Consider the following 7,022-nt stretch of genomic DNA (forward strand, 5'->3'; position numbering starts at 1 on the left):
TCTCTTAGGGCACTAGCTCACTTCTTGAACCCTTTCTATTGATGGTGCAGCTAGTCTGCCAATAACAGTCCTGGTGGCCTTCCCTGTATCATACAGATATAGGCCCTGGCTTCCTCAGCCTGCAGCTTTACTGCTCCAAAGTCACACAGTCCGAGAGTTTGTGGTCCTCCTGCAAGGTCCAGACAAAGGCCTCCTAGCCCCCAATGGCTTGCTTAGCTTCACTGGGCTCTCTGGCTGCCACAATCCCACTTAGATTGTTTCCCACAGCAGCCTGACTGGTCTGCCTTCTCATCAGCCCACACCTGAGCTTTATCCATAGGGCAGCAATTAGGCATCTTCCCACAATGCTTTTTTAGTCTGTGTGGGCGGATCTCCCCTGCCCCACACAGAATCTGCTGCTCACCAGTGCCACCTCTGGTGATACTGCCACAGTAGTCATAGGGTTACTCAGAATTTTAAATACTGAACTATACTGCAGAGTATTAAACCTCATGTACCCGCTTGATTTAATTATCTGAATAGGTAACTAGAATTTTATATACATCTACAAAAAGTATCAGGCATCTGCTATTGTTCAAAAGTGCCTTATGATATGTAAATGTAGTTAATTTGCTATAAGGATTCTCTTCAGTCTACAGACATAGAGCCGTATTCAATTTGAGCAGACCCGCGATACTTTTTCGCCTCCCCGGACTTTTCGCCTGTTTTGCAGGCGGAAAAGTATTGCACGTGTGCCCACGTATCGCCGTATTCAGTTTCAAAGTACGCGAAAACGGGACCCAGTGAAACTTTGGGGAAATCAGCCTGACACCCCCCAAAAGATGCTCCTACATGGGGGTTCCCTATGGTACCCCCCGATTTTGCTTTGGTGTTTTTAAACGTGCTCAATAGCTGCTAAATAGTGTTTTTGTATAAGTGGTGAAGAATAATATTCAGGAGGGTTTTTTTTGCAGAAAATAACTTATCCCAGCAAATTTGGGGTACTTGAAAATGGGGGCCAGCATATTTTAAAGTTGCTAAAGTTAAGTTTTAAAAATCGTGAAAAATCCACCTGCCGCAAGCCCCTGCAATGAAAAAAACACCTGAGGCATACTTGACTTGGGGACCCCCCAGAGTCAAGATCGCTAGTTTATAACTTTGTCCCCCAACATTTTTTTTTCGCCCCCAAATTCAAAGTGATTTTTTGGGGTGTTCTTAAGTCTTTTTTTAAAAAATGTTGACACAGTTTACCTTTGGGAGACTGTCTGAAGGCTGCACGTTGGTTCCCGCAGCGTTGCACCCCAAAACCCCTGTTCTGCACTTTTTTCCGCCTGCTATTCATAGGCGAAACTTTTCCGCCCATTACATTGCATTGACTTTCCACCTAGGCGAAAAGTCTTCCAAATTGAATACGGAGTAAAATCAAAACAGGCAAAAATGACGTCAACGGCAAAAAGTTTCCGCCAAAAACGGCTTTTCGCCTCAAATTGAATAGGACCCTAAAGCTGGCCATCCACTATACAGTTTTCTGTCAGATATCTGTCCAATCTGGTTGGTTGGAATGAAAACCTGGTAATGTATGGGAGCAAATGACAGTTGATCATATGGTTTTAAATACTGAAAAAAGGACAAAAAATTGTTCAAATTGGTTAAATTTGTGTGTTGTAACCAATTTGTCTGAACAACCATTTTTGGCTATTTTCCAGTGTTTGTGAGCAAATGGACGATTGTCATTTGCTCCCATACATTACCAGGTTTTCATTCCAACCAGCCAGTTTGGACAGATATCTGACAGAAAATTGTATAGTGAATGGCCAGCTTAATGCTTTTCATTAGTGTACACACATGCCTGTATCTCTGTATAAATATCATCTTCTAGGCCAGGGGTTCCCAAGCATTGTCCTCAAGGCACACTAACAGTCCAGGTTTTAGGGATAGCCATACTTGAGCACAAGTGACTTCATTAGTACCTCAGTTATATTGATTTAACCATCTATGCACAATCATTGATATCACTAAAACCAGGACTGTAAAGGTGTCTACACACTTGGTGATGTGCTTACGATCCAATATCGTGTACGATTTCCCTTGAACTCTCCTCGCCAGCTCCCTGGCAGTCCTGCACACGATTTGGTGTAAAAAGCCACCAATTTGATACACGACCTCACGATCTATCGTGCATTGTGTACGATGTCCAAATCGTGAGATCGTGCACGATAAATCGTGAGCTTACCAAACAACACACGAGGATCTTCACGATTGGTTGGAAATTTAAATAATGACCTGGGCTAGCTAGGGGGTTTAAAAATGCTGCACAAGGTGGCGATTGGGCGTGTACAGGGATCTGTCAGTCAAGTTACGGGACGTGCGATAGATCGTGAGTAAAAAGTACTCGCAATCTGCACCACATCGTGTACGAGATCAGCAAATATGCCCTACAGCACAACGGATATGAAGATGCGATGTACGACCTGCGGGGAGGCGCATCGGCATCGTGATCGTGAGTGGACACTCACGATTTGGGCATATTTTACACGATTTGTCGTCACAATGCGTCGGAATCGGGCCAATTGTGTAAAATATCGCTAAGTGTGTAGGCACCTTTAGTGTGCCTTGAGAACCGAGTTTGGGAATCATTGTTCTAGGCTGTAGGTTACAGATTATCCGAAGTGCAGATTTACAAAGTGCATAACTGTAGCGATAATCCGGAGAGAAATTGAAGCAGGACACACTAACTTCCTAATTTCAACAATTGAAACAATATAAGAACAAATTTGTATCAACAATTGTGAGTTCAAAAGCTTGTCACTACAAACATCTGGGGGAATATTTAAAGTTCAGGTTTTTAGAAGTGGAGATGTTGCCCATAGCAACCAATCAGATTCTAGCTATTATCTTCTAGAATGTGCTACATAAATGTTAAGTAGAATCTGATTGGTTGCTATGTGCAACATCTCCACTTCTGAAAACCTCACTTTAGTAAATATACTCCAAGCTGTCTGCATATCCAGGAGAGTCAAAACTGGACTCTTGGTCACTGCAAGAACTTACCACTTCAATTGCTACTATTTCTGCTGGCTCTCTGATTTTCACAAACATCTCAATGCATACTGTATCTGTGCCAATATCAGTTTGCCTCTTTACACTACCATTGCTCCCTTGCCTAGCCTCACATCCTCTATCTACTAACACAGTCTATTTTCCTATTCAATTAATGCACCCATGAAATCACCACTTTTATTCCGCTCAATAATAAACTTTTGTTGTTGTGCAGACACATTTGCCAACACTGTTCTTTCACTTGCATTTCTGCAAATCTCTTGCATTCATACTTCATTCCTACAGTACTTCCAGTTTTCCTCCCATTTACCTCATCCACACCATGACAATGTTTTATTCAACTCACCCCTTCACTCAGTATCTACCTAATCCTTTGTTTGGCCCCCTGCTTCCACCTTTATCCTTTCCCCTTGTCTCCCCCACCTCCTCCTCCCTTCCTCTACCCTCTTTTTTCTGCCTTCCTCTCCCATTACTCCACTTTCATCCTGTTCTAAGCCAACATGGTTTTACTACCCCACCACTAATCCATCCTCCCACATTCCTCTTCCTGGCACTTCACCTCACCTCCATCCACATCTCATTAAACTTTCTCCCTGCCCACCTCCTACAGGTTTCCACCCGAGCTTAGGTGCCCACACCATCGCTACACTCTAGTCATCTCGGTCCCCCAAATTAATCTCACCTCCACACTGCAGCAACCCTGATAATCTCAATCACATTTCTCCCACAAACTGTCTCTCTATCCTAAGCCATCTGGAATACCAGGTTGGTCTGTAATAAAATGGTCTCCTCCCATGATCTTTTCATCTCCAACTCCCTGCATCTCCTGGATTTCACTCTCTGACCACTTCCTCTGCAGCTCTCTCCTTGGGGGCCTCACCTCCTCTCACACCCCTCAACCCGGGGGTCGCCATGGTGATGGTGTTATCCATCTATCCCCCGATTACTCCTACCAACTAATGCCCTCTGAACTATCTCTCACATTCTCCACATTTGAGGTTCATGCTATTTGCCTTTTCCAACTTGTACAGCTTTGAGTACCTGTCATTTACCATCCCCCTGGACCTCCCTCCAAATTCCTGGACAACTTTGCTTCCTAGCTCTCTCACTTTCCTCAGATCATTCCCCCGAAATTGGTATGTATTACCGCTGGACCTTAACCCGGGGATGAAATACCGACGCCGGAAGGCCGGCAGATGAAGATCCTGACTGAGGTGAGTATTTACCCTAACCCTCCCCTCTCCCCGCCTTAACCTAACCCTCCCATAGTGTACCTAACCCTAACCTCTCCCCCTAGTGCCTAATTCTAACCTCCCCCAGGGGTGCTTAAACCTTAACCCCCCCTCCCCGCACCCTAAACCTAACCCTCCCAGGGGGGTGCCTAACCTAGCCTAAACCTCCCGGGGGAATGCCAAACCCTAACTCCACATGGTAGTCCCTAAACCTAATCCTCCCCCCCACGGCTATGAGCTCCCAACGCCTGGCTTAACTACGTTTGGTATGCTGGGCATCAGGATTTTGGCGTGGGGCGTCAGTATTTAGACGCCTATCATTAGTCACGTGCCGGGCTTTCACTGTCTGGAAACCGGCGGTTGGCATTTCGACCACCGGCTTCCTGACTACATCCCTTCCCCCCATTATCCTAGGTGACTATAATATTCCAATTGGTATCCACACAGAATCCTCTGCCTTTAAACTCCTTACATTCACATTCCCCCCTTTACAGGTGGCCCCAGGACACCTCAGGCTTTTGTGGAAATTTAGCATGAAATGTTCAAATCAGCTGAGGACCATGGATATCAGAAGCAAAAGTCCAAGAACGATCTGTTGGACCATAGCCCTTCCAGTCAATTAAGTATTGGAGGCATCCATAACGGATTAGAGAGTCCAGAATCTTTGCCACTTTATACTCGACTCCGCGAATAGTTTGGGCTTTAGGTGCCTTTGGCTGCTCTGAATGAAACTGGTTTAGTATGCATGGTTTCATTAATGAAATGTGAAGAGTTTGTTATCCTCAGGAAGGGAGGTAGTTTTAGCTTGAACAAAACTGGGTTGATGACACACTCGATGGCGAATGGCCCTGTCAGGTTTGCGGCCTAGGATTGCACGTTACTCACCTCAGCGCCGACTTGCCCTGACCTCCTGAGTGGTCAGACACCAGGTACAGTGGCGAGTGACGAGCTGAGGATTATACCTGGGGTCTGATAGGACATCCATGCGCTCGCTCCATGATGTGGTCCCTGAAGTTACCGCCATGGATGCAGCCATGACAGTCTATATCCTGATTAGCACTTTACTCAATGGTAGCATTGGTTGCTGTCAGCTGACACTATCCTCCAATGGACTGCTACATTAGGGTATTTAACCGGGCTCTGGACAACAGGAAGTTGCCTGTACAACGTCGTTACTTCCAGTGAAGACTTGCTGTTGCAGTGTTCCAGGTTCCAAGCTCCGTTGCTTCTAGTGACTTGTTCCTAGTGTTTATCCAAGGTGTGTGTATTCAGTACGTCTTCTGAGTACAATCTCCTAGAGTCATCTTCTGTGCTACTTCTGCATCTGAAGCCACAGTGTGCGTACTTAGGGCTTGATTAAACAAGGAACGCACTAGGAAAGAACGCACGCACTCGACCGATGTTTCCGCACTGCGTATGCATCGCAATGTGCGTGCGCGAACCAGCAATTGCGATGGGAAGTGCGCATGCAGAGGCTACGCAGACCCCGAGCTCAGTGATTGACAGGAAGTGCCGTTTGTGGGTGGTGATGGGGGATGGTTGGGTGAATGCAGGCGTGCCGGTACGTTGCAGGGGTGTGCATAAAGTATCCATTGCAATGCCATATGCAGTCTAAGGCCTCAGCGTGTGCTGAAGTTAGCAATTCCTGAGTGAGGTCTGACCTGCCTTAGCTATGCGTATGGGTCTGATGTTACTCGATGTTACTGATTATTTCACTATATTGCCCATGTATATGGATGTGAGCAAGGGCAAGTGGGCATCCTTATGTTAAGATGTGATCGCAATGCAATTGCAAACATTTGCATTGCACTGCTAATATTAGCAACTGCGGTGCGTGCGTATTAGCAGAATAGCGATCCTTGCTGAATCAGGCCCTTAGTACGTTATCCAAGTACCATCTCATCATACCATTCTCCTATGCCAGTTCTGCATCTTAAGCCACAGCGTATGTACTTAGTACGTCATCCAAGTACAATCTCCTAGTGCCATTCTCCTGTGTCAGCCTTGCGTCTGGATCAACAGAGTGTACTCAATACATCACCCCAGTACAAACTTCCAATATCTTTTTCCTTCACTTTCTCTGTGATAGTGTTCTTTCATTTCCCACTAGTGCCAGATACCTGACCAAAGGGCTGTGACCTGCTTGCTGGGTGCAGCTTAAACCTAAATGCCACTTGGAGGAGTCACTGGTGAACACCTCCCAGTAAGTTAAACTCTGCGCCTTTGGTCAGGTCTAGCCAACATCCGGTACTAGTGAATGAGGAAATCATTTATCCAGTCCCCTCGCCTCCTGTTAGTTTCTGAACCTGGTTCCACATCTTCCAATACCTCGGCAGAGGGTAAGCATAGCCTGAGCGTGACAGGCCCAATGTAGCAGAGAGTGAACTTCATAGAAGGTACTTATAACCTCAATTTTCATATTGAAAGCTACACTAGATCTCCTTGAGACTGGGGAAAGCTTGCCTGTCAGTGAATCTCTTATACTGCTCGGAAGCCTTTACAAGAGAAGAGCGGAACTAACAGATTTTAGTGAAATGCTGCAGGGTGCAGTCAGCAGGTGGAACCTGTGAAGTAGGAAGAGGCTGAAACTCAGGAACTCCGGGGTGAAGACCATAAGTAGCATAGAAGGACAATGAACCAGAGGAAGAGTGGTACTGGTTGTTATGACAAAACTCTTCCCATGGAAGTAGTTTGGCCCAGTTGTCCTGAGAGGATACGTATAATCGAAGGAAGGACTCCAGATCTTGATTG

This window comes from Taudactylus pleione, unplaced genomic scaffold (genome assembly GCF_031769625.1).
Source record: "Taudactylus pleione unplaced genomic scaffold, aTauple2 ptg000233l, whole genome shotgun sequence".
In the NCBI taxonomy this organism is placed as follows: domain Eukaryota; kingdom Metazoa; phylum Chordata; class Amphibia; order Anura; family Myobatrachidae; genus Taudactylus; species Taudactylus pleione.